At 52.0% G+C, this 27,799-nt stretch overlaps 1 pseudogene across 1 annotated transcript; it reads right to left on the bottom strand.

The window, feature by feature from the left end:
• Positions 1-1,780: 1,780 nt before the first annotated feature.
• On the bottom strand, positions 1,781-2,971 carry LOC308620041 (phosphoethanolamine/phosphocholine phosphatase-like; annotated as a pseudogene). Its single transcript has one exon. The product of its transcript is annotated as a phosphoethanolamine/phosphocholine phosphatase-like (transcript).
• Positions 2,972-27,799: the final 24,828 nt, after the last annotated feature.

The raw sequence follows: 27,799 nt of genomic DNA, 5'->3' as shown, positions 1-27,799 counted from the left end.
TAGCTCAGCTGGGGAGGAGTCCTGGGGCTTTGAAGAAGGCATCTCCTGCCCCACTCCCCACATTGCCCCCTAGAGTCCAGTATGTGGGCACAAGCATCCCTATGGCGGGGCAGGAGGCACATCTCATGGCACCCCTCTCCTCCCGCCCTGCAGTAATGACACTGTACCCATACACCCACCAGAAGGACAATGAACTTTCCTTCTCTGAGGGCACCATTATCTGCATCACCCGCCGCTACTCCAATGGCTGGTGTGAGGGCATCGGCTCAGAGGGGTCTGGATTCTTCCCCGGGAACTATGTGCAGCCCAGCTGCTGACAACCTGGGATCTCTGGGATGCTGACCCAAGCACCGCCTTGAGTGAGCCTCTTGAGTCCCACACCAAAGCCTGCTCCAGTCAAGACTGGACCAGCCCGGCACGCCTCCTGGGCTGTGAGCTGTGTCTGTTCCTTCCCCCCATTTCAGTGGGAAGGGGTCCTGGTAAAGACAGAGGAGGTACCCAGAGGCCTGCTGGAGACAGGAAAGAACTGGAAGCCAAGGAGTTTGGTGACCTTACCCACAGGGGACCCTTACGCCATGCAAGACAGGGTCTCCAGCTGCAAGTGCCAACTTTGAATAAAATTCTGATGACCTCCTGATGATTGCCCTGCAGGGCTAGCGGGCCGAGGGACTGAAAGGCAACCCACTTGTAAGACTCCCGCTCATTGAGCCTCCTCTGCCTGCCCTAAGCAGCAGTATCTCCCATCTCCTCGGTGCTCACTGAGCCCTCCACACTAGACCCCTGTGCCCCTCTGCGAAGGTGGGCCGCACCCTGCTCTTTTGCCTGTTGCCTGCTTTGTTATGGATTCAGTCTTGGTTCCCCAGGCTGGGCACTCCTCCAAGAGTGGGGACCAGCTCCCTCACTTAAGTGGGGCTCTCTGAGAGCAGAGCTCACCTCGCCCTCATCCCCCAGACGGCAGCGTGAGACATCTCGCTCACCTCCGCCCCTTCACCTCCTTCACAGCTCTGAAACCCCAGAAGAGGGAGGTGGGCCTTGGGTTTCCACTGGCTCTGCTTTACAGCATCATGGCTTTCTGTTCCATACGGGAGGAGGGGGACTCAAAAGGCCCAGTCAGTGGGGCGACTTTGGGTAAGTCCCTGGTTTCTTGCTGCATAGTGGAGGCTGGGGTGCAAGGACACATCTTTGGGCTCTGTGAGGTCCCTGGCTGGCCAGACCCGAGCCCCGGGACAGTGTGCTACCTCTTTCCACCAACAGGAGGTGACTGTTCCCTCTAGCTTTTTATCCTGTGGGGATGCTAACAGGGTTGGGGGGCAGGGGGCAAGGAGTGTAGTGTAGGGTCACAGTAGGTAACGCAAGATCTAGGCCTGGGACCATCAGCAAGGAGCGCCACCTCTCTCCGTGGGGAGTCTGGTGCGGGGAGGTGTGGGGGGAACATTTCGGGGCCTGGGTCCTCTGGACAGAAGACTGGAGGAGGGAGGCCACGCAGCCCAAGGCAACAGTTAACCACAACGCGGCGGGACATGTTCCTTCTCGACCCTGACAGGGAACCGCGTCCTCCCAACTGAGAGGACAAGGTTTGTGGAAACACTGCTGCCTGCTCAGATATGCGCGCCACGCTGCTGCGGCCGGACTCCAGAATTCGCTTGCAGTGGAACTGGGGGAGGCAGCCGAGCTGGGTTAACTGCACAGATGGGGACAGCTCCCAACTCCCTCCTCCAGTCCCCAAATGGACCAACCTGGGATTCCAGGAAATCCTGAAGGGATATACCAAAACGAAAGGGAAAGGGAGTAATAAAACTAGCTTTCTCTTTCCCGACCCCCACCGCCCCACCCCCTCCCCGCCCGGGTGGCCCCTGCAGGCCACGTCCTCAGCACCTGATGCAGGTGTAGGCGCACTTCGGTGGAGGTTTCCCAGGGCACCACCCTGGCGCGGAAGGAGCTGGGCTCGGCCTTCTGCGCCTCCTGCATAAGGCGGTGCATGGGGTAGTGGCGGCGCGGGAAGGCCACGTCGCCGCCTGCCAGCAGCCCCATGGGGCAGAAGTCGTTGGCGCCGTCGCTCACGTAGAAAAGGTGCTCGAAGGCCACGCCGTCGTGGGCTTTCTCGCGCAGATAGTCGCTGAGCACCTTGTGCTGGCACATGTTGGCGGGGCAGCGAGCGCAGCTGTGCGCATGGAAGGGCCGCAGCGCCAGCAGCCCCCAAGGGTCGGGCCCCGACGGGTTGCTGAAGATGCGGCAGAACAGGCCATGGTGGCCGGCGGCGCGCAGCGCACTCTCCACGCCAAAGGTGTTGGCGTCTGAGATGAGAATAATCTCAAAGCAGGCACCCTGCTTGGCCACAAACTGCAGCAGCTCGCCCGTGCCGGGCGACAGGGGGATGGCCTCGTAGATGGCGCGCAAGTCCCGCGGCCGCACGCCCTGCTCGCCCAGGTACTGGAAGACGTGCTGCATGTACTCGTTGTAGAAGCCCTCGCGCTAGGTGGCACGCAGGCTCTCAGGCAGCCGCTGGCCCGCCGCGGCACGCGCACGACGGAGTCGTCGCTGTTTTCGTCCACGATAGTCTCGTCCAAGTCGAAGGTCAGGAGGAAGCGTGGCGCGCCGGGCGCAGCCATCCCGCTCTCCTCTACCAGCTTTGTCCTGAGCGACCCAATCCTTTTGTGGTCACCAAAAAGAGTCCCTCAGAGGAAAGGGGGACGGGACCTCTGAGCTTCTCCTGCAGGGTGGGGAGCGGTGGCTGCGGAGGTCTGTCCTGGCTGAGTCTGGAGTGTCAAGAGTGGGGAGAGGGCCTAGCTGAGGTATTTGGGCGCAGGATGGAGCGAGGGGTGCTCACGGGAATTGGAGGGGACGCTGTGTCTTATCCGTTCCCGGATTTCTGGGCTCCGGCTCTCACGAGTCCCTCCAGTCCAGAGGGTCCATGAATGCTGTGCATCTGGGCCGTTCCCTCCACTTGCCCCCCATCCCCATGTTATGTATTTTTAACCACAATAAAAAAAATGAATGAATCACTGATAATCCATGTTACAACATGGATAAACATTGAAAACATTCTAAGTCAAAGAAGTCATACTGAAAAGCCCACTCATATCACAACCATCTTGTGTGCTTTAAATCCATAGCAGTTTTGAAAATGAGGGGATGGGACTTCCCTGGTGGTCCAGTGGTTAAGACTCTGAGCTCCCAATGTAAGGGGCACAGGTTCGATCCTTGGTCAGGGAACTAAAATCCCGCGTGCACAGTATGGCCAAAAAATAAAATAAAATAAACGTCATTGGCCTGGTTTGGATCATAGCATCGTCCTTGAACCCATCAGAGCACCCATAGGATGGAACATGGGATTGGCTAAATGTGGATCATATGCCCATCTTCAAGGTGGGTGGAACATAGCATCAGCCCTCTGGAACAGTTTGGACTGGAAACAGGTAAGAAGTTCCCAAAGGAAAGCTGAGGTTCTGGACTTTGGCATGAGAACAGATGCTGGATTGGGGAAAGCGGCAGATTCCACATCAGTGACGGCCCACTGCACAGCTATGGGATCTGAAGGCCAAGGAAGGAAGGGGCTGATTTAGGGTCAGGGGCTGCAGCCACCCATCCAGTGCTCTTGCTGTCTGTCCACAACAGCAAGAACCTCTTCCTCTTGCAAAAGGCACAGCCCTCCTTGATGTCTCTGGTGGCGGGAGCCCAGGAGTCACACCTGCCCCCTGGCCACATGACTCACCCATCCCCCAAGAACAATACTGCTCATTTATCCAGTCTCCTCCCTCCTTTACAAAGAGCAGAGACTAAATGCTATGGTAGTTAGGAAATTCTTGCTCAATGAAGCAGTGGGAGGCTCAAGGATTATGCCGTATCATGGAATCCATCATTGGCAGCTTTCAGAGACCACATGGGTGCACGTGGCTCTCCAAGACCATGCAGCCTCAGTGTGAAATTGTCCACTGGGTGGCCCAGTTGCTCCCGTATCTCTGACTCTTAATGAGTATGAATATCAAAAGTTTGTTACAGCTGGAAGCCCAAAGGATTGCAAGGCCATGGTCTGCTGTATGGTTGTTGTGTCAGGGACACACTCAAATGTTTAGACGGTTATTACCTCGCTTGGCAGGCTATGAGCCTGTAAGAGGGGGAGGCCCTTTTCTCAACCACAAGGATGTTACTAACTGAAACATCCCAAAGGGCTGTCTGTGCTGCCCAGGTAGCGGTTCAATTGCCCAGCAGCAAGGTCAGCTCAGTAATTGGCCACAGAGACTTGACAGGGACCGGACTGGCTTGAGCTGGAGGACCACAGATGACTGCCTGGATGGTCAGAGGTCAAGGGCTGTCCTGAGACTTGATGTCTATTGATGCCCACTCAGATGGGACAAAGGATGCCTGCAGTCCCAGGAGGGCCCCAGCAGCCCTCAGGAGGCAGCACCTGGGGGCTGGCAGGTCGCTGCACCAAGTTCTGTATAAATTCGTAACATGACCATGGAGTGAGCTCTGTCAGGCCTGTGCTGGACCCGGGCTGCCCAGGCCAAGTGGGGCCAGCACTACTCTTTCCAGTTCAGATGGTAGGAGGAAACCCTGTGGGCTTCTGAGGCCCTAACAGCTGTTGACTGAGGTTGAGGTGGATTTGAAACAGTCAGTGACCAGAGCAGATGTTTCGTTCTTCTGCTCTCAGGTTCCAGGACCGGGGTAGATAACCAGCGGCCCAGGTGAACCCCCACTCATGAGTGACCCCGGGCAAGTCCTGTCCATCCTACAGGACTCAGAGGTGTGGGGTTAGGGGGGCCGTGGGCCAGTTGTGCTTAACACTAACCCACTAACCCTAACGCCCAAATCTCTACTGTTCACTCCCTAACCCTAACCTCCTCATCTCTAATCCTAAACCCTAAGGCTCCTAACCCCTAGCCCCTAGATACTCGACCTTGACCTGTAAACTCCTAACCCTTACCCTGACCCTGACTCAGACCATCTAACCTGACCCTCTAACCCTGACCCTCTAGCCTGCATCCTTTAACTCTAATTCCTCAAAACCTGGGCTCAGCTGAGTGGCTCCATCCAGAGGTGAATCAGGACCTGTCTTTGGGCCCCCACTGCCTCTGCCCTCTCCTCCCCCCAGGAACCAGAAAGCCCTGGGTTGTTGGACTCTCCTGACCAGAGGGGCAGCTGCTCCTGGTCTACCTGCACCCACACCCCCCCACCTCCTCTGGGGCCCTTGGCCTCTGGACTGTCTGACCTTCAGTCCACCTTCAAGAGCCCGGAGACAAATCCAGGTGAGACGCCTACTTCATTGGCACAGGTGGGACCTGGTCCCCATCCTCACAGCCCGGCCAGAAAGCTTTGTGCACACTGTCTCATGAGGCTGCCTGTCCCCAGCCAGCTGGAGGGGTCGGGAGTCAGATGGGGAACCGAAGTGTCCTTGAGGTTGGAGTGTGGGCAGGACAGGGTAGGAGGGGCAAGAGGTGAGGTGTCATCATTCCCAAACCAGGCAGGGAGTGTGTGCTGTGTTTGCATTTCGGACAGGGAAGAGTATGTCAGATGGAGGCTCTGAAGTAGCACACCTTGCAGGCCAACCTACTAGGGCAGTTCTTCCCTAAGCCAACGGGTGGCGCAAAACAACGCAACAAACTGTACATATATCCTTATAATGAATCTGGCAACTGGAAAGGAAACGTCACAGGTCATGGCAACTGAGACACGAGGAGCCCATCCCGCCCGCCCAACCTTGCGCAGTCTGGAGGTGGAGCCGGGGTAGGCTGGACAGGCAGCTCCCGGCTAAGGCCTGGGCCGGAGAGTCCCAGGAGGCATGGCAACCCGCAGACAATTTCCAGAGCCCACGGCAGCCAGGAGACGTTCCCTACAGAACAGCCTCGGGCCCTGTGTGTCCACCCTGTACACAGCACGACCCCGTCGACCCCTGGGCCTCATTCACGGCTGTCTGGCCACCCCTCCCCTCACTCCCTGAGTGCCTGAGCCCCCAGGGCCCCCTTGGCCGAGCCTTCTCTGCACACCTGGCTCTCCTGACTATCCCTGCCTCTCTGAGCACACCGTGTCCTTCCCTGGGGTCTGCGGGTCTGTCTAAGGGTTCCCTCTTGACCCCGGGTAGGCACCCCAGCCAACGCTGACGCTTGCCTTTCCTGCAAGATGGCCCCCTCAGTCTCACCAACTCCAAACTGTGTTGTGTTTACTTCTGGGAAAGAGGGAATGAAGAGGAAGCCCCATTCCGGCCTCACACAAGGTGCGTGCTAACCTTGTGGACCCAAGGGACCACCACAAAGAGGCTGGAAGCCTGGCAGAGGCACAGCCCCTACCGTCACCCCTGTTCCTCGGCCCAGCTTCTCTCTTCTACCATCAAACCCCTCAGCCGCCACCAGAGGAAAAATGTGGGCCTAATCCTGTCACTCTGGTTCCAAAACTGTTCTGTCTATAAAACGAAGTCAAAGCTACCTGTCTGGCCACCCTTGCAGCCCCTCTGCGATGCGTCCTCCCCGCGAGCCAGGTACCCAGCCCCTTCCCCTGCCCTCTGCCCCCACCCTCCTCTAGAGCGAGCTCCGTCCATCCCGCTCCTTCAGTTCAGCTCAGCTGCCACCTCCGCTGACCCACCAGCCAGAGATAACCTCTCCCTCCGCAGACACACCTGGCCTGCAGCTTCTGTGCCCCGCGCCCGGCTGGGCTGAGCACAGCTGAGAGCATGCGCCTGCTTCACTGTGGACCCCAGGCCCCAGCACATGGCACAGGCTCAGGGGTGTTTACTGGACAGATGGATGACCGTGAGGATGAGCAGGCAGATCACTGACGGTAGCGGGTAGTGGTCCTCCTTTTGAGTCTCTACACTTCACCACAAAGTGCTGAGGCCACAGCAAAAGGGAGGGTGGGGGAAGGCGGCACCAGAAAGCAATAACCCCGTGCCTTCCTCATCCCCCCACAGCACGCATGTGTACACACACATGTGCACGTACACGCCCAAGCATACCGGCATTCACACACATGTACACACACACATGAAAAGATGGACTGCAGTCACACACAGGCACACAATGACACGTGCTGCGCATGCAAAAACACGTGCATACACACATGTGCCTGCCTGCACATAAACACACTCACATGCACTCGGATGTACACAGACCTGTGCACAGACAGCACAGACATGCACATGCTTGCGCACACTCACGTAATACACACAAAAGCTCAGGAAATTTCACAAAGTTTGTTTTTGTTTCACCCTCCCCAAGAACGAGGAGACACCAGATGGTCCCTGGGAAATAAAGATGGTCACGGCCCTGCACCTGTCACAGAGGCTCGTTGAAGGCTCAAGCACGCTCTGCCCTGCCCAGTCGTGGGGTACAGACCCAGCCTGCTCAGCTGCCTCAGCCGAGCCTTCCGCTGCCCCAGCCGCTCGTGGGAGAAGCAAGTCTGAGTGTCACTTGCAGGTCATGTCTGTGCTACTTCCGGACTGGGGGTCTTGTGTTATCTTGCATGGTATCTTGCTGTGGGCTGAGGCTTACATTTTGCTAACTACTCTTCCATAAGCACTTCACCATATTCCTGAATGCCTATGCCCTCCAGAGGCCCCAGTTCTAGAACCCTGGAGTTGGGAAACAGTCAGCCGTCTCTGTGCACAATCACAAAGCTGCAGTCTGACCCAAGTCCACTTCTTCTATGTCTTAATGCTGCTCCACCTGGGGCTGATTGCAGAGGTGCTGGGTCTACAGTCCATGAAGATCTGGGAGACATGATCCCCCTCTCGCAGGCCTGCACGGACTTGCCTTTGCCTGTTAGTCCAAGTCATGCTGTATACAACATCTCTGTTTTTCTCCTCTAGAAAAAAATATTCGCAGAAGCAGCAGCATCTCTTTAGACGACAGTCAGGATGACCCTCCTGGAATGAGCCTCAATCCTACCTCAACTGGACTATCTCCTGCCCTCTGCCTGACAAGGACCAGGCCTTGGATGTGGTCAGTCTGCCCTCCAGTCTGACTGGGCCTTCCTGACCAGAGAACCCAGGAATACCCCCTGAGCCTGTGGACTCAAGCATGTGCTGTGGGAAAATTTGCTGATGCATAAAAAAAACGATAGGACTCTCCAAGACCATAAAAAATCACACACAACACAAACCATAAATAACCGCCAGGCTTGTTCTACACTGTGTGAAAACTATCAATTTTTCACTACACTGGAACATACTCAGAGATGCTCTGGGCCTGGAAGAGCCCCAGGGCCCTGGTGCTGCCCAGACTGGAAAGGGCCTCACAAAGCACCTTCTGGATACTCACTGTGGTGGGACGGGGGATCCAGGGAGACTGCATAAGAAGTGGGTACGGGAGCCCAGCCAAGCTCCCAGGCTTCTGGTGCCTGGAGGGTCAGAAAGTTCCAGAGTATTCCCCTTGCTGAACTTGGATTCAGAGTCCCAGGTGCTCTGTGGGCAGCAGGATCCTCCCATGAGGACACTGACCATCTCCTCCAGGCCTCTACCACACAAAGGGTGACCAAACACAGAGCTGTGCCACAGGGACGCGGGCAGGCCAGGGAGCCTGAGGGAGAGGAGGCGGGAAGCAGCAGCACCCCAGTTGCATGGTCTTCTCGTCCCTGTGGAGCCCCTGCCCTGGTGCACAGTTCACTCCCGGGCTCACCGTGAGTGACGCGCTGAGCAGGCCTTAGTCTTACCGATGGCCAGCTCTCTCGGGCCCTCTGCATCCTGTGTTTTGCTGCAGACAGTACACCCTTAGTAACTGCTCAAGTCACGGATCGAGAGGGTCAATGAACGAATGAGCAAGGGAATGAGTGAGCGATGAAGGAACAGAAAAATGGGCAGATGGTGGATCCGCGCTGCCGTGCTGACCCCGAGAACGAAATGTCACAGGTGTGCATGACTCTCCCACGAAACAGTCTTCACCGCCTCCTGACCCCAAGCCACTTCCTTCAGGACACACTTGCTCCACACCCTAAACTGTACCCTAGCCCTAGCCCGTACCCAAACCTGTACCCTAACCCATACCCTAACCCTAACCCGTACGCTAACACTAAACCATAACCTAACCCATACCCTAACCCATACCCTAACCCTAACCTAACCCTAACCCTGAACCTGAGCCTGACCCTAACCCCTAACCCTAAACCTAACCCTAACCAAACACTAATACTAACCCTAACCCTAACCTTACCCTAACCCTCAACCTAACCTTAACGCTACCCTAACACTCACCTTTACCATAAACCTTACCCGTTCGCTAACACTAACCCTAACCCTAAACCCTAAACCCTAACCCTAACCCGACCCTGAACCTGACCCTAACCCATACGCCAACCCTAACCCGTGCCCTAACCTTAAACTGTACCCTAACCTGTATCCTAACCCTAATCCATACCCTAAGCCTAACCTGTACCCTAACACATACCATAAGCCTAAGCCATAGCCATACCCTAACCTGTACTGTAACCCGTATGCTAACCCTAAGCCTACCCTCTTACCCTAACTCTCACTGTAACCCTTAAACCCTAACCCCAAAACCCTAGTCTTGACCCTGACCCTGACCCTAACCCTAAACCCTAACCCTGAAAGCCTAAAACCCTAAAACCCTAAACCTAACCCTAAACCCTAAACCCTAATCCCTAACCCTAAACCTAACCCTACCCCAACCCTAACCCTAACTAACCCTACCCATAACTAACACTAATGCTAACCCTAACCCTAACACCTAACCCTAACCCTAAACCTCTAACCCAAAACCTCTATTCATAACCCTAACCCTAACCCTAACCTAACAAAAGCACCGATGCTACTCCTATCTCAGGCCCTGACACTGTCCCTATATAAAGACTTGCTGCTGTCAATATCTATATCCTGACACAATCCTAAGCTTATATCCTGACCCATCTCTTACTGAAGTCCTGAAACTCTCCCTAAGTGAACCTTGATGCTGTCCCTAAGTGAGGCCCCGAGGCTGTCCGTAACAGACACCCCGATAATATCTTTAACCAACACCCTGATGCTGATCCTACAGAGGCACTTGTGGTGCTACTAAGCCTTTCCCGGACACTGTCCCTAGATAAGGCCCTGACGCTGCTTCTAAATAAGGCCCCGATGTTCTGAGTAACTAAAGCCCTCAAACTATCCCTTGCTCATTTACTGACATAATCCCTAGCCCTTAACCTGACTCGATCCACAGCTAATGTCCTGCCTCTGATCCTACCTGAAGCCCTAATCCTGTCCCTAACTAAGGCCCTGACTAGTCCTAACTCAGGCCCTGACACGATACCTAACAAAGGCTCTGATGCTACTCCTAACTAAGGCCCTGACACTCTCCGTAACTAAGGCCCTGAACCTGCTCCTAACTCAGGACCTGAACATGTCTTTAACTAAGACCCTAATACTGATCCTACAAAGGCCCTGATGCTGCTCTGAAGTCATGACCTGACAGTGTCCCCAGCTAAGGGCCTGACGCTAGGCCTCACTCAGGCCCTGTCACTCTCCCTAAGTCAGGCTCTCACGCTGTCCCTACCTGAAGCCCTGACATTGGTTCTAAAAATGGCCCTGGTACTCTCAGTAACTAACGTCATGACATGATCCCTAGATGTTAACCTGACCCTCTCACTAGCTAATGTCCTCCCTCTGATGATAACTAAAGCCCTGATGCTGCACCTAACTCAGGCCCTGAATTTAGTCCCAAGTCCGTGACACTGACCTTAATTAAGGCCTAGATGCTTCTCCTAGGTCAGGGCTTGATACTGTTCCTAACTAAGGCCCTAACACTATTCCTAACTCAGGTTCTGACACTGTACGTAACAGAAGGCCCTGACGCTAGTCCTAAGGCCCTGACACTACTCCTAACTCAGGCTCTGACACTAGTCCTAACTAAGGCCCTGACACTGTCCCTAACTAACGCCCTGACACTACACCTAACTCAGGCCCTGACACTGGCCCTAACTAAAGCACTGACACTACTCCTAACACAGGCCCTCACACGATTCCTTTGAAGGCTCTGATGCTAGTCCTAAGGCCCTGACACTGACCCTAACTAAGGCCCTGCTGCCGTCAATATCTAAAGTCCTGACACTATCCTGAGAATATATTCTAACAAATGTCTTAATAACGTCCTAGAACTCTCCTGATGTAAGCCTTGACGCTGTCCCTAAGTGAGGCCCTGAGGCTGTCCCTAACACAGGCCCTGAGAATGTCTTTAACAAAGACCCTGATGCTCATCCTACAGAGGCAATTGTGCTGCTCCTAAGCCTGGCCTGACACTTTCCCTAGATAAGGCCCTGACGCTGGTCCTAAATAAGGCCCTGATGCTCTGAATAACTAAGGCCTTCAAACTATCCCTCGCTCATTTCCTAACATTTTCCATAGCCCATAACCTGACTGGATCTGTAGATAATGTCCTGCCTCTTATCCTAACTGAAGCCCTAATGCTGTCCCTAACTAAGTCACTGACTACTCCTAACTCAGGCCCTGACACTGGCCCTAACTAAAGCCTTCAAACTACTCCTAACTCAGGTCAGACACTGTCCCTAACAAAGACCCTGACACTACACATAACACAGGCCCTGACATGATGCCTAACAAAGGCTCTCATGCTAGTCTTAACTAAGGCCCTGATACTCCCCCTACCTAAGGCCCTGAACCTACTCCTAACTCAGGTCCTGATAATGTCTTTAACAAAGACCCTAATGCTCATCCTACAAAGGCCCTAATGCTGCTCCTAAGTCATGCCCTGAGAATGTCCCTAGCTAAGGGCCTGATGCTAGGCCTCACTCAGGCAGTCGCTCTCCTTACGTCAGGCTCTGACGCTGTCCCTACCTGAAGCCCTGACACTGGTTCTAAACAAGGCCCCTGGTACTCTCAGTAACTATGGTATTGACACTATCCCCAGGTCATTTCCTGACACTATACCTAGATATTAACCTAACTCTAGCTAAAGTCGAGCCTCTTATGCCGACTAAAGCCCTGATGCTGTGCCTAAATCAGGCCGTGAATTTAGCCCCAAGGCCATGACACTGTCCCTAACTAAGGCCTAGATGCTGGTCCAACGTCAGGGCCTGATACTGTCCCTAACAAAGGCCCTAACGCTATTCCTAACTCAGGCCCTGACACTGTACCTAACAGAAGGCTCTGATGCTACTCCTAACCAAGGCCCTGACACTGTCCCAAACTAAGGCCTAGATGCTGGTCCAAAGTCAGGACCTGATACTGTCCCTATCTAAGGACCTAGCACTATGGCTAACTCAGTCCCTGACACTACCTAACAGAAGGCCCTGACCCCAGTCCTAATTAAGACCCTGACACTGTCCCTAACAAAGGCTCTGATGCTATGACACTGTCCCTAAGTAAGGCCTGAGATTACTAATAACTCAGGCCATGACACAATACCTAAAAAAGGCTCTGATGCTGTTCCTAACTAAGGCACTGACACTGTCCCTAACTAAGGCCCTGACACTACTCCTAACTCAGGCCCTCAAACGATTCCTAACAAAGGCTCTGATGCTAGTCCTAACTAAGGCCCTGACACTGTTCCTAACAAAGGCACTGATGCCACTCCTAACTCAGGCCCTAACACTGTCCCCAATGAAGGGCCTTGTGCAACTCCTAATTCAGGCCCTAACACGATACCTAACAAAGGCTTTGATGCTAATCGTACCTAAGGCTCTGACACTGTCCTTAACTAAGGCCTGGACACTACCACTAACTCAGGCCCTGATACTGTCTCTACCTAAGGCCCTGACACTACACCTACCTCAGGCCATGACAGTGTCCCTAACTAAGGCCCTGACACTACTCCTAACTCTGCCCTGACATTATAACTAACAAAGGCTCTGACGCTAGTTCTAACCAAGGCCCTGTCACTGTCCGAAACAAAGGCGCTGACACTACTCCTAACTCAGGCCCTGACACGGTACCTAACGAAGGCTCTGATGCTAATCCTAACTAAGGCCCTGACACTGACCCTAACTAAGCCCTTGACACTACTCCTAACTAAGGCCCTACACCTAACTCAGGCCCTGACACTGTCCTTAACGAAGGCCTTGACACTACTAATAACTCAGGCCCTGACACTGTCCCTAACTGAGGCCCTGACACTACTACTAACTCAGGCCCTGACACGATACCTAACGAAGGCACTGATGATAACCCTAACTAAGGCCTTGACAGTGTTCCTAACTTAAGGCCCTGATGCTACACTTAACTCAGGCCCTGACACTGTCCCTAAATAAGGCCCTGATACTACACCTAAAACAGGCCCTGACACTGTTCCTAACAGAGGCACTGATGCTAGTCCTAAATCAGGCCCTGACACTGTCCCTAATAAAGGCCCTGCTGCTGTCAATATCGAAAGTCCTGGCACTATCCTAAGCTTATATCCTGACCAATCTCTTACTAAGTTCCTGAAACTGTCCCTAAGTGAGGCCTTGATACTGTCCCTAAGAGAGGCCCTGAGGCTGTCCCTAACAGAGGTCCTGATAATGTCTTTAACAAAGACCCTGATGCTGATCTTACAGAAGTACTGGTGCTACTCCTAAGCCTTGCGTGGACACTGTCCCTAGATAAGGCCCTGATGCAGGTCCTAAATAAGGCCCTGATGATCTGAATAACTAAGGCCTTCAAACTATCCCTCGGTCATTTCCTGACATTATCCCTAGCCTGTAACCTCAGTCCGTAGCTAATGTCCTGCCTCTTATCCTACCTGAAGTCCTAATGCTGTCCCTAACTAAGGCCCTGACTACTGCTAAATCAGGCCCTGACACTGGCCCTAACTAAAACCTTCACACTACTCCTATCTCAGGTCCTGACACTGTCCCTAACTAAGGCCCTGACACTACTCATAACTCAGGCCCTGAGACGATACCTAACAAAGGCTCTGATGCTAGTCTTAACTAAGGCCCTGACACTCTCCCTACCTAAGGCCCTGAACGTACTCCTAACTCAGGCCCTGATCATGTCTTTAACTAAGACCCTACTGCTCATCCTACAAAGGCCCCAATGCTGCTCCTAAGTCATGCCCTGAGAGTGTCCCTAGCTAAGGGCCTGATGCTAGGCCTCACTCAGGCCCTGTCACTCTCCCTAAGACAGGCTCCCAGGCGATCCCTACCTGAACCCCTGATGCTGGTTCTAAACAAGGACCTGATACTCTCAGTAACTGTGGTATTCACACTATCCCCAAGTCATTTCCTGACACTATACCTATACCTTAACGTAACCCTGTCTTTAGCTAAAGTCGAGCCTCTTATGCCAACTAAAGGCCTGATGCTGTGCGTAACTCAGGCCCTGACTTAGTCCCAAGGCCTTGACACTGTCCCTAACTAAGGCCTAGATGCTGGTCGAACGTCAGGGCCTGATACTGTCCCTAACAAAGGCCCTAACACTAATCCTAACTCAGGCCCTGACAGTGTACCTAACAGAAGGTCCTGACGTTAGTCCTAACTAAGACCCTGACACTGTCCCTAACAAAGGCTCAGATGCTAGTCCTAACCAAGGCCCTCACACTGTCCCTAACTAAGACCCTGACAGTACTCCTAACTTAGGCCCTGACCCGATACCTAACAAGGCTTACTTATTAAGTAAGTAATAATTAGCCTACCTGAAGCCCTAACTCTGTCCCTCACTAAGGACCTGAATAGTCCTAGCTAAGGCCCTGACACTGTCCTCACCAAGGCCTTCACCGTACTCCTAACTCAGCCCCTGACACTGTACCTAACTAAGGCCCTGACAGTACTCCTAACGTAGGCCCTGACACGATACCTAACAAAGGTTCTGATGCTATTCCTAAAAAAGGTGCTGAAACAGGACCTAACTAAAGCCCTTGGCTTAGGAGTAGTGTCAAGGCTTTAGTTAGGGACAGTGTTGGGCCTTAGTTCGGACTAGCATCACAGCCTTTGTTAGGTATCATGTCAAGGCCTGAGTTAGGAGTAGTGTCAGGGCCTTAGTTGGGGACAGTGTCAGGTCCTTAGTTAGGACTAGCAACAGAGCCTTTGTTAGTAATCGTGTGAGGGCCTGAGTTAGGAGCAATGTCAAGGCCTTAGATAGGGACAGTGTGTGTCAGGGCCTTGGTTAGGACTATCATCAGAGTCTTTGTTAGGTATCATGTCAGGGCCTGAGTTAAGAGTAGTATCAGAGCCTTAGTTAGGAACAATGTCATGGCCTGAGTTAGGAGTAGTATCAGGGCGTTATTTAGGGACACTGTCAGGGCCTGAGTTAGCAGTAGTGTCAAGGACTTTGTTACGGATTGTGTCAGGGCCTCAGTTAGGAATAGTGTCAGGGCCCTAGGTAGGGACAGTATGAGGCCCTGACTTAGGATGAGCATCTAGGCCTTAGTTAGTGACAGTGTCACGGCCTTGGGACTAAAGTCAGGGCCTCAGTTAGGCACAGCATCAGGGCTTTAGTTGGCATAAGAAGTTCAACTTTAGCTAAAGAAACGGTTAGGTTAAGGTCTAGGTATAGTATCAGGAAATAACCTAGGGATAGTGTCAACTTTAGTTACTGAGAGTATCAGGGCCTTGTTCAGAACGAGTGTCAGGGCTTCAGGTAGGGACAGCATCAGAGCCTGACAGAGAGACGGTCAGAGCATGACTGAGGCCTAGCGTCAGGCCCTTAGCTAGGGACACTGTCAGGGCATGACTCAGGAGCAGCATCAGGGCCTCTGTAGAATCAGCATTACGGTCTTAAGACATGATCAGAGCCTGAGTTAGGGAGAGTGTCAGGGCCTCAGTTAATGATAGCTTCAGGGCCTATGTTAGCGACAACCTCACGGCCTTATTTGGGGACAGCGTCAGGGCTGACATAGGAATAGTGTCAGGACCTTGATTAGACATGGGTCAGTATATTAGCTCAGTATAGTGTCAGGCCTTTAGTTATTACTGTCAGCAGGGCCTACATTAGGGACAGCTTTGGGGCCTTACTTACAGACAGTGTCAGGGCCTTAACAGGACTATTCAGGGCCTTAGTTAGGGACAGCTTTAGGGCTTTACATAGGATGAGAGGCAGGATATTAACTATGGACTGAGTCAGGTTACGGGCTAGGGATAAGGTCAGGAAAGCACCAAGGGACAGTTTGAAGGCCTTAGTTACTGAGAGAACCTGGGCCTTCTTTACAACCAGCGTCACGGCCTTTGGTAGGGACAGTGCCAGGTCAAGGCCTAGGAGGAGCATAAAGGCCTCTGTAGGATCAGCATCAGGGTCTTGGTTAAAGACATTCTCAGGGCCTCACTTAGGGACAAGCTCAGGGCCTCACTTAGGGACAGCGTCAAGGTTCACGTAGGGACAGTTTCAGGACCTTAGTAAGAGATGGGACAGGATATATGCTCAGGAGAGTGTCACAACTTTAGATATTGACGGCAGCAGGGCCTTTGTAAGGGACAGTGTCAGGGCCTGAGTTAGGGACAGTGTCAGGGACTGAGCTAGGGTCAGTGTCACGGCCTTAGTTAGGATTAGCATCAGAGCCTTCGTTAGGTATCGTGTCTGGGCCTGAGTTAGGAGTAGTGTCAGGGCCTTAGTTATGGACAGTGCCAGGGCCTAAGGTAGGTGTAGTGTCAGGGCCTTAGTTCGGACAGTGTCAGGACCTTAGTTAATACTAGCATCAGAGCCTTTCTTAGGTATTGTGGCAGGGCCTACATCAGGAGTACAACAAGGGCCTTAGTTGGGGACACATTCACGGGTTGAGCTAGGAGTAATGTCAGGGCATTATTTAGGGAGAGTGTCAGGGTGTGAGTTAGGAGTAGTCTCAGGGCCTTGGTTAGGAGTAGCACCGGAGCCTTTCTTAGGAATAGTGTGAGGGCCTGAATTAGGACCAGCATCAGAACCTCTGTTCGGTATCGTGTCACAGCCTGAGATAGCCGTAGTCTCAGGCTCTACTTAAGGACAGTGTCCGGGCATTGGTTAGGAACAACAGAGCCTTTGTTACGCACACTGTCAGGACCTTGGTTAGGACTAGTGTCAGAGGCTTCTGTTAGGTAAACTGTCAGGGCTTGAGTTAGGAATAGTATTAGGGCCTTAGTTAAGGACAGTATCAGGAGCTGACTTAGTTAGAGCATCAAGGCCTTAGTTAGGGACAGTGTCACAGCCTTGGGGCTAAATTCAGGGCCTGAGTTAGGCACAGCATCAGTGCTTTACTTGCCGTAACAGGCCTGATTTTACCTAAAGACAGGGTTAAATTATGATCTAGGTATAGTGTCAGGAAATGACCCACGTATAGTGTCAACACCTTAGTTACTGAGAGTATCAGGGCCTTGTTTAGAACCAGTGTCAGGGCTTCAGGTAGGGACAGCGTCACAGCCTGACGTAGGGAGAGCGACAGGGCCTGAGTGAGGCCTAGCATCAGGTCCTTAGCTGGGGACACTGTCAGGGCATGACTCAGGAGCAGCATCAGGGCCTCTGTAGGATCAGCATTACGGTCTTAGTTAAACACATGGTCAGGGCCTGAGTTAGGCGGAGTGTCAAGGCCTCAGTTAGGGATAGCTTCAGGGCCTGTGTTAGGGACAGCCTCAGGGCTTTATTTAGGGCCAGCATCAGGGCTGACTTAGGCATAGTGTCAAGACCTTGGTTAGAGATGGGTCAGTATATTAGCTCAGGATAGTGTCAGGCCTTTAGTTATTGCCAGCAGCAGGGCCTGCATTAGAGACAGCTTCCGGGCCTTACTTACAAACAGTGTCAGGGCCTTAGTGATGACTAGTCAGGGACTTAGTTGGGGACAGCATTAGGGCTTCAGGTAGGGTAAGAGGCCAGACATTAACTACGGACTGAGTCAGGTTACGGGCTAGGGATAAAATCAGGAACGTAGCAAGGGACAGTTTGAAGGCCTTAGTTACTGAGAGCACCTGGGCCTTCTTTAGGACCAGCGTCACAGCCTTCGGTAGGGAGAGTGTCAGGGCAAGGCCTACGAGGAGCATGAGGGCCTCTATAGGATCAGCATCAGGGTCTTGGTTAAAGACATTCTCAGGGCCTCACTTAGGGACAGGCTCAGGGTCTCACTTACGGACAGTGTCAAGGCTCATTTAGGGACAGTTTCAGGACCTTAGTAAGAGATGGGACAGGATATATGCTAAGGATACTGTCAGAACTTTAGATATTGACAGCAGCAGGGCCTTTGTTACGGACACTGTCAGGGCCTGAGTTAGGACTAGCATCAGTGCCTCTGTTAGGAACAGTGTCAGGGCATATTGTAGGTGTAGTATCAGGGCCTTATTTAGGGACAGTGTCAGGGCCTGAGTTAAGTGTAGCTTCAGGGCCTTAGTTAGGAATAGTGTCAAGGCCTTAGCCAGAGTCACTGTCATGGCCTTAGTTAGGGTTAGCATCAGAGCCTTCGTTGGGTGTAATGTCAGGGCCTCAGTTACGAGCAGTGTCAGGGCCTTAGTTAGGGACAGTCTCAGGGCCTTGGTTAGGATGAGCATCACAGCCTTTGTTACGTATAATGACAGGACCAGAGTTAGGAGGAGAGTCAGCCCCTTAGATAGGGACACTGTCAGGGCCTTAGTTAGGGACAGTATCACAGCCTGAGTTAGTAGTGGTATAAAGGCCTTAGTTAAGGACAGTGTCAGGGCAAGGCCTAGGAGGAGCATAAGGGCCTCCATAGGAGCTGGGCCAGAGCTGGGGCTTGGGCTGGGGCTGGGGCTGGGGCTAGGGCTGGGGCAAGGGCTAGAGCTAGCGCCTTAGTTAGGAATAGTGTCATGGCCTTAGTTAGGGTCACTGTCAGGGCCTTAGTTAGGGTTAGCATCAGAGCCTTCGTTAGGTATAATGTCAGGGACTGAGGTAGAAGTCCTGTCAGGGCCTTAGTGAGGGACAGTGTCAGGGCCTTGGTTAGGATGAGCATCACAGCCTTTGTTCTGTATAATGGCAGAGCCAGAGTTACGAGGAGAGTCAGGCCCTTAGTTAGGGACACTGTCAGGGCCTTAGCTAGGGACACTATCATAACCTGAGTTAGTATTAGTGTCAAGGCCTTAGTTAAGGACAGTGTCAAGGCAAGGCCTAGGAGAAGCATGAGGGCCTCTGTAGGATCAGTGGAAGGGGCTGGGTCTATGGCTGGGGTTAGGGCTGGGGCTAGGGCTAGGGCCTTAGTTAGGAATACTGTCAAGGCCTTAGTTAGGATTAGTGTCAGAGACTTAGTTAGGATTAGCATCAGAGCCTTCATTAGGTATCCTGTCAGGGCCTGAGCTAGGAGTAGTGCCAGGGCCTTAGTTAGGGACAGTGTCAGGGCCTGAGTTAGGAGTGAAATCAGTGCCTCTCTTAGGAACAGTGTCAGGGTCTGTGTTAGGTATAGTGTCAGGGCATAAGTTAGGACAGTGTCAGGGCCTTAGGTAGGACGAGCATCAGAGCCTTCGTTAGTTATCGTGTCAGGGCCTGAGTTAGCCGTAGTCTCAGGGCCTACTTAGGGGCAGTGTCAGGGCCTTGATTAGTACTATCATCAGAGCCTTTGTTAGGGACAGTGTCAGGGTCTTGGTTAGGACTTGCGTCAAGGCCTTCTGTTAGGTACACTGTCAGGGCCTGAGTCAGGCATAGTGCTAGGGACTTTCTTAGGGACAGTATCACGCCCTGATGTTGGACCAGCATCTAGGCCTTAGTTAGGGACAGTGTCACAGACTTGGGGCTAAATTCAGGGCATGAGGTAAGCACAGCATCAGGGCTTTAGTTGCCATAAGAGGCTCGACATTAGCTAAAGAAAGGGTTAAATTATGATATAGGTATACTGTCAGGAAATGACCCAGGTATACTGTGAACACCTTACTTACTGAGAGTATCGGGGCCTTGTTTAGAACCAGTGTCAGGGCTTCAGGTAGGGACAGGGTCAGAGCCTGACGTAGGGAGAGCGACAGGGCCCAAGTGAGGACTAGCATCAGGTCCTTAGCTGGGGACACTGTCACGGCATGACTCAGGAGCAGCATCAGGGCCTCTGTAGGATCAGCATTACGGTCTTAGTTAAAGACATGATCAGAGCCTGAGTTAGGCGGAGTGTCAAGGCCTCACTTTGGGATAGCTTCAGGACCTGTGTTAGGGACAGCATCAGAGCATTATTTAGGGCCAGAATAAGGGCTGACTTAGGAATAGTGTCAGGAACTTGGTTCGAAATGGGTCAGTATATTAGCTCAGGATAGTGTCAGGCCTTTAGTTATTGCCAGCAGCAGGGTCTGCATTAGGGACAGGTTCCGGGCCTTAAGTACAAACAGAGTCAAGGCCTTAGTGATGACTAGTCAGGGCCTTAGTTAGGGACAGCATTAGGGCTTCAGGTACGGTAATAGGCAGGACATTAACTACGGACTAGGGATAAAGTAAGGAACGGAGCGAGGGACACTTTGAAGGTCTTAGTTATCGAGAGCACTGGGGCCTTCTTTACGATCAGTGTCAAGGCCATCGGTAGCGACAGTGGCAGAGCAAGGCCTAGGAGGAGCATAAGGGCCTCTGTAGGATAAGCATCAGGGGCTAGGGCTAGGGCCTTTGTTAGGAATAGTGTCAAGGCCTTAGGGTCACTGTCAAGGCCTTAGTTAGGGTTAGCATCAGAGCCTTTGTTAGGTATAATGTCAGAGCATGAGTTAGAAGAAGTGTCAGGGCCTTAGTGAGGGACAGTGTCAGAGCCTTGGTTAGGACGAGCGTCAGAGCCTTTGTTATATACAATTGGAGGGCCAGAGTTAGGAAGAGAGTACCGCCCTTACTTAGGGACAATGTCAGTGCCTAAGTTAGGGACAGTATCATGGCCTGAGTTAGTAGTAGTGTCAAGGCCTTAGTTAACAACAGTGTCAGGGCAAGACCTAGGAGGACCATAAGGGCCTCTGTAGGATCAAGGGCTAGGGCTGGGCCTGGGGTTGGGGTTCGGGCTGGGGCTACGGCTGGTGCTACGGCTATGGCTAGAGCTAGGGCCTTAGTTAGGAGTAGTGTCAAGGCCTTAGTTAGGGTCACTGTCAGGGCCTTAGTTAGGGTTAGCATCAGAGCCTTCATTAGGTATAATGTCAGGGCCTGAGTTAGAAGTCGTTTCAGGGCCATAGTGAGGGACAGTGTCAGGGCCTTGGTTAGAACGAGCGTCAGGATCTTTGTTATGTATAATGGCAGGGCCAGAGTTAGGAAGAGAGTCAGGCCCATTGTTAGGGACACTGTCAGGACCTTAGTTAGGGACAGTGTCACGGCCTGAGATAGTAGTAGTGTCAAGGCCTTAGTTAAGGACAGCGTCAGGGCAAGGCCTAGGAGGAGCATAAGGGCCTCTGTAGGATCAGAGGCTGGGGCTGGGGCTAGGGCTGGGGCAAGGGCTAGAGCTAGGGCCTTAGTTAGGAATAGTGTCAAGGCCTTAGTTAGGGTCACTGTCAGGGCCTTAGTTAGGGTTAGCAACAGAGCCTTCGTTAGGTATAATGTCAGGGCCTGAGTTAGAAGTAGTGTCAGGGCCTTAGTGAGGGACAGTGTCAGGGCCTTGGTTAGGACGAGCGTCAGAGCCTTTCTTATGTATAGCGGCAGTGCCAGAGTTAGGAGGAGAGTCAGGCCGTTAATTAGGGACACTGTCAGGGCCTTACTTGGGGACAGTATCACGGCCTGCGTTAGTAGTAGCGTCAAGGCCTTAGTTAAGGACAGTGTCAGGGCAAGGCCTACGAGGAGCATAAGGGCCTCTATAGGATCAGGGGCTGGGGCTGGGGTTGGGGTTGGGGCCAGGGCTAAGGCTAGGGTTAGGGCTAGGGCCTTAGTTAGGAATAGTGTCAAGGCCTTAGTTAGGGTCACTGTCAGGGCCTTAGTTAGGGTTAGCATCAGAGCCTTCGTTAGGTATAATGTCAGGGCCTGAGTTAGAAGTAGTGTGAGGGCCTTAGTGAGTGACGGTGTCAGGGCCATGGTTAGGACGAGCTACACAGCCTTTGTTCTATATAATGGCAAGGCCAGAGTTAGAAGGAGAGTCAGGCCCTTCATTAGGGCCACTGTCAGGGCCTTAGTTAGGGACAGTATCACTGCCTGATTTAGGAGTAGTGTCAAGGCCTTAGTTAGGGTCAGTGTCAGGGCTTAGTTAGGAGTACTGTCAAGGCCTTACTTAGGATTACTGTCAGAGACTTAGTTAGAATTAGCATCAGAGCCTTCTTTAGGTATGTGGTCAGGGCCTGAGCTAGGATTAGTGTCAAGGCCTTAGTTAGGGGCAGTGGAAGGGCCTGAGTTAGGAGTGAAATCAGTGCCTCTCTTAGGAACAGTGTCAGGGTCTGTGTTAGGTGTAGTGTCAGGGCATAAGTCACGACAGTGTCAGCGCCTTAGTTAGGACGAGCATTAGAGCCATGGTTAGGTATCGTGTCACAGCCTGAGTCAGCCGTAGTCTCAGGCCCTACTTAGGGACAGTGTCAGGGCCTTGGTGAGAACTACCATCAGAGCCTTTCTTAGGGACACTGTCAGGGCCTGCGGCAGGCACAGTGTTAGGGACTTTGTTAGGGACAGTATCAGGCCCTGACGTTGGACAAGCATCTAGGCCTCAGTTAGGGACAGTTTCTCGGCCTTGGGGCTAAATTCAGGGCCTGAGGTAACCATAGCATCAGGGCTTTAGTTGCCATAAGAGGCTCGACTTTAGCTAAAGACAAGGTTAAATTATGATCTAGGTATACTGTCAGGAAATGACCCAGGTATAGAGTCAACACCTTAGTTACTGAGAATATCGGGGCCTTGTTTAGAACCAGTGCCAGGGCTTCAGGTAGGGACAGCATCAGAGTCTGACGTAGGGAGAGCGACAGGGCCTGAGTGATGCATAGCATCAGGCCCTTAGCTGGGGACACTGTCAGGGCATGACTCAAGAAGAGCATCAGAGCCTCTGTAGGATCAGCATTATGGTCTTAGTTAAAGACATGATCAGGGCCTGAGTTAGGTGGAGCGTCAAGGCTTCAGTTAGGGATAGCTTCAGGGCCTGTGTTAGGGACAGCCTCAGGGCTTTATTTAGGGCCAGCATCAGGGCTGACTTAGGGGTAGTGTCAGGACCTTGGTTAGAGATGGGTCAGTATATTGGCTCAGAATAGTGTCAGGCCTTTAAATATTGCGGGCAGCAGGGCCTGCATTAGGGACACCTTCCAGGCCTTACTTACAAACAGTGTCAGGGCCTTAGTTACGGACAACATTAGGGCTTCAGGTAGGGTAAGAGGCAGGACATTAACTATGGACTAGGGATAAAGTCAGGAACGGAGCGAGGGACACTTTGAAGGCCTTAGTTATTGAGAGCACCTGGGACTTCTTTAGGACCAGTATCACGGCCTTCGGTACGGTCAGTGTCCGGGCAAGACCTAGGAGGAGCATAAGGGCTTCTGTAGGATCAGCATCAGGGACTGGGACTGGGGATGGGGATGGGGATGGGGATGGGGATGGGGATCGGGTAGGGGAGGGCTAGGGCGAGGGCTAGGGCTAGGGCCTTAGTTAGGAATAGTGTCAAGGCCTTAGTTAGGGTCACTGTCAGGGCCTTAGTTAGGGTTAGCATCAGAGCCTTTGTTAGGTATAATATCAGAGCTTGAGTTAGAAGTAGTGTCAGGGCCTTAGTGAGGGACAGTGTCAGGTCCTTTATAAGGACGAGCGTTAGAGCCTTTGTTATGTAAAATGGCAGGGCCAGAGTTAGGAGGAGAGTCAGGCAATTAGTCAGTGACACTGTCAGGGACTTAGTTAGGGACAGTATCACGGCCTGAGTTAGTAGTAGTGTCAAGGCCTTAGTTAAGGACAGTGTCAGGGCAAGGCCTAGGAGGAGCATAAAGGCCTCTGTAGGAGCTGGGGCAGGAGCTGGAACTGGGGCTGGGTCTGGGGCTGGGCTTGGGGCTAGGGCTAGGCCTAGGGCCTTACTTAGGAATAATGTCAAGGCCTTAGTTAGGGTCACTGTCAGGGCCTTCGTTAGGTATAATGTTAGGGCCTGAGTTAGAAGTAGTGTCAAGACTTAGTGAGGGACAGTGTCAGGGCCTGAGTTAGGACGAGTGACAGAGCCTTTGTTATGTATAATGGCAGGGCCAGTAGTAGTAGGAGGGTCAGGCCCTTAGTTAGGGACACTGTCAGGGCCTTAGTTAGGGATACTATCACTGCCTGAGTTAGTAGTAGTGTCAAGGCGTTAGTTAAGGACAGTGTCAGGGCAAGGCCTAGTAGGATCATGAGGGCCTCTGTAGGATCAGAGGCTGGGGCTGGGGCAAGGGCTAGTGCTAGAGCTACGGCTAGGCTAGGGCTAGGGCCTTAGTTAGGAATAGTGTCAGGGCCTTAATTAGGGTCACTGTCAGGGCCTTCGTTAGGTATAAAGTCAGGGCCTGAGGTAGAAGTCATGTCAGGGCCTTAGTGAGGGACAGCGTCAGGGCCTGAGTTAGGAGTGGAATCAGTGCCTCTCTTAGGAACAGTGTCAGTGTCTGTGTTAGGTGCAGTTTCAGGGCGTAAGTTACGACAGTGTCAGGGCCTTACTGAGGAGCAGCATCAGAGCCTTGGTTTGGTATCGTATCACGTACTGAGTTAGCCGTAGTCTCAGGCCCTACTTAGGGACAGTGTCAGGGCCTTGGTTAGGAACACCATCAGAGCCTTTGTTAGGGACAGTGTCAGAGTCTTGGCTAGGACTGGCGTCAGGGCCTTCTGTTAGGTACCCTGTCAGGGCCTGAGTCAGGCATAGTGTTCGGTACTTCGTTACGGACAGTATCAGGCCCTGACGTTGGACCAGCATCTACGCCTTAGTTAGTGACAGTGTCATGGCCTTCGGGCTAAATTCAGGGCCTGAGTAAAGCACAGCATCAGGGCTTTAGTTGCCATAAGAGGCTCGACTTTAGCTAAAGACAGGGATAAGCTATGACCTAGGTATACTGTCAGGAAATGACCCAGGTATACTGTCAACACCTTAGTTACTGAGAGTATCAGGGCCTTGTTTAGAACCAGTGTCACGGCTTCAGGTAGGGACAGCGTCAGAGCCTGACGTAGGGAGAGCGACAGGGCCTGAGTGAGGCCTAGCATCAGGCCCTTAGCTGGGGACACTGTCAGGGCATGACTTAGGAGCAGCATCAGGGGCTCTGTAGGATCAGCATTACGGTCTTCGTTAAAGACCAAAATAGACATTTCTTCAAAGAAGATATACAGACTGCCAACAAACACATGAAACTATGCTCAACATCATTAATCTTTAGAGAAATGCAAATCAAAACTAGAATGAGATATCATCTCACACCAGTCAGAATGGCCAACATCAAAAAATCTAGAAACAGTAAATGCTGGAGAGGATGTGGAGAAAAGGGAACACTCTTGCACTGCTGGTAGGAATGTGAATTGGTACAGCCACTATGGAGAACAGTATGGAGGTTCCCTAAAAAACTACAAATAGAACTACCATATGACCCAGCAATCCAACTACTGGGCATATACCCTGAGAAAACCATAATTCAAAAAGAGTCATGTACCAAAATGTTCATTGAAGCTCTATTTACAATAGCCAGGAGATGGAAACAACCTAAGTGTCCATCATCGGATGAATGGATAAAGAAGATGTGGCACATATATACAATGGAGTATCGCTCAGCCACAAAAAGAAACGAAATTGAGCTATTTGTAATGAGGTGGATGGACCTAGAGTCTGTCATACAGAGTGAAGTCAGTCAGAAAGAGAAAGACAAATACCATCTGCTGACACATATATATGGAATTTACGAAAAAAATGTCATGAAGAACGTAGGGTTAAGACAGGAATAAAGACACAGACCTACTAGAGAATGGACTTGAGGATATGGGGAGGGGGAAGGGTAAGCTGTGACAAAGTGAGAGAGTGGCTTGGACATATATACACTACCAAACGTAAAATAGATAGCTAGTGGGAAGCAGCCACGTAGCACAGGGAGATCAGCTTGGTGCTTTGTGACCACCTAGAGGGGTGGGATAGGGAGGGTGGGAGGGAGGGAGACGCAAGAGGGAAGAGATATGGGGACATATGTATACGTATAACTGATTCACTCTGTTACAAAGCAGAAACTCACACACCATTGTAAAGCAATTAGACTCCAATAAAGATGTTAAAAAAAATGATTCTTTGGCAAAATCCTGCACCTTGTTGCTACTTGTTCATTCCTCATTGCTTTCAATTCCTAGAAAGCATCTTTGCAAGGCAACATGGATATTCACACCTGGATGACGCTGTTTCTGCAGAAGGCCCTGACACTGCCCCTAAGTAACGGCCTGACACTGGTCCCAAGTATGGACCTGATCCTGTCCATAACTAAGCCCCTGAATATGTCCCTAAGTATGTCTCTGACGCTGTCCTTAACTAAGGCCCTGATGCTCTACCTAAGGCACTGACATTATCTATAATCATGGCCTGACTCTTTCCTTAACTAACACCCTGATGCTGCCCCGAATTGAGGCCCTGAACATGTCCCTAGTACCCTTAGGTGTTCCTCTGTATCACCCTGATCCTGTCCATAACTAAGGCCCTGAAGATGTCCCTCATGAAGTCTCTGACACTGCCCTTAATAAGCCCCTGACACTGTCCCTAGCTAATGGCCTAAGCTGTAACTTACAAAGTCCCTAACACTATCCCCAGCACGCTGACACCCTCCCTGAGGCTTTGATGCTGTCCTTTAGTGCCTAAGCGGTGACAAAATAACACCCTGATTCTATTACTAAGGCCCTGAATATATCCCCAAGAAAGTCTCTGAAGTGTCCCTAACTAACGGCCTGAACTGTCTCTTACGAAGGCCCTCAAGTGATCTCTGAGGGCCTGACAACACTGTCCCTAACTAAGGCCCCGTTGCTGGCCCTAACGAACGTCCTGATGCTGAACCTAACGGAGGCCCTGATGCTCTTCCTAACTGAGGCCTTGATGCCCATTCTACCTGAGGCCCTACAACTGTCTGTAACTAATGACCTGACTCTTTTCCTAACTAACACCCTCATTTTGTCCCTCATTAATGCCCTGACACTGGTCGACACCACAGCCCTGACGCTGGCCCAATCTAAGGCCCTGACGATGTCCCTAATAGTCTTAGATGTCCCTCACCGGTGTCCTGACCCTGTCCCTCACCAAGGCCCTGACCCTCTTCCTAACTAAGGCCCGGATGCTGTCTCTACCTCAGAATCTGAAATTCTCATGTCCCGACTCTCCCTAACATCCTGACGCTGCCCCTAAGTGAGGCCCTGACACTCTTCTTAACTAAGGACTTGCCGCTGTCCCCACCTAAAACCCTGACACTGTAACTAATGACCTCTCTCCCTAACTAACACCACAGTTTTGGCCCTACCTAACGCCCTCACACTGGTTCTAATTATGGCCACGATGCTGGCTCTAAGGCCCTGAAGAGATCCCTAAGTAACAGCCCGAACTGTGTCTAGCTAAGGCTCTCACGTTCTCTCTAACTGAAGCACTGACACTGTCCCTAACTTAGGCCCTGATGCTGTCCCCTATAGTCTCAGCTGTCACTAAATAATGCCCTGATCCTGTCCATAACTAAGGCCCTGAATATGTCCCTAAGTGCATCTCTGACAATGTCCTTAACAGCCTGAACTCTCTTCAAGTTATCTCTGAGGCTCTGACACTGGCCCTTCCTAAGGCCTCACCCCGGGGTTGTCCCAGGCTGCTGGGCAGTTCTCTCTTGTCCGCATCTCTGGCCAGCTGCCTGCCATTGGCCACTCTAAGGTTCTGCGATGCAGTGGTCCCACGTGGGATGTGCCTGCGTAGGCTCACCTGTGGGAGGAGAGTCATGGCCACTCCGCCCCCCTCCAGGGGACTGCGGCTCAGGGTAGGAATCTCTCAGCCAGTGTCTGGAGAACGGGTTCTGTGTCCTTGTTTGTTGTAAATCCCTTGGAGTTACCTCTAACATTTTTTAAATGGATATCCCCCTCAGGAGAATTTGATAATAATTTGATTATATCAATAATCAAATTACTGATAAATAATATAAATTATTTACCACA

This window comes from Mesoplodon bidens, assembly GCF_964165515.1.
Source record: "Mesoplodon bidens genome assembly, chromosome: 7".
Taxonomy (NCBI): domain Eukaryota; kingdom Metazoa; phylum Chordata; class Mammalia; order Artiodactyla; family Ziphiidae; genus Mesoplodon; species Mesoplodon bidens.
Note: the sequence above shows the minus strand (reverse complement) of the source record. Positions and strands in the feature narration are given on the sequence as shown.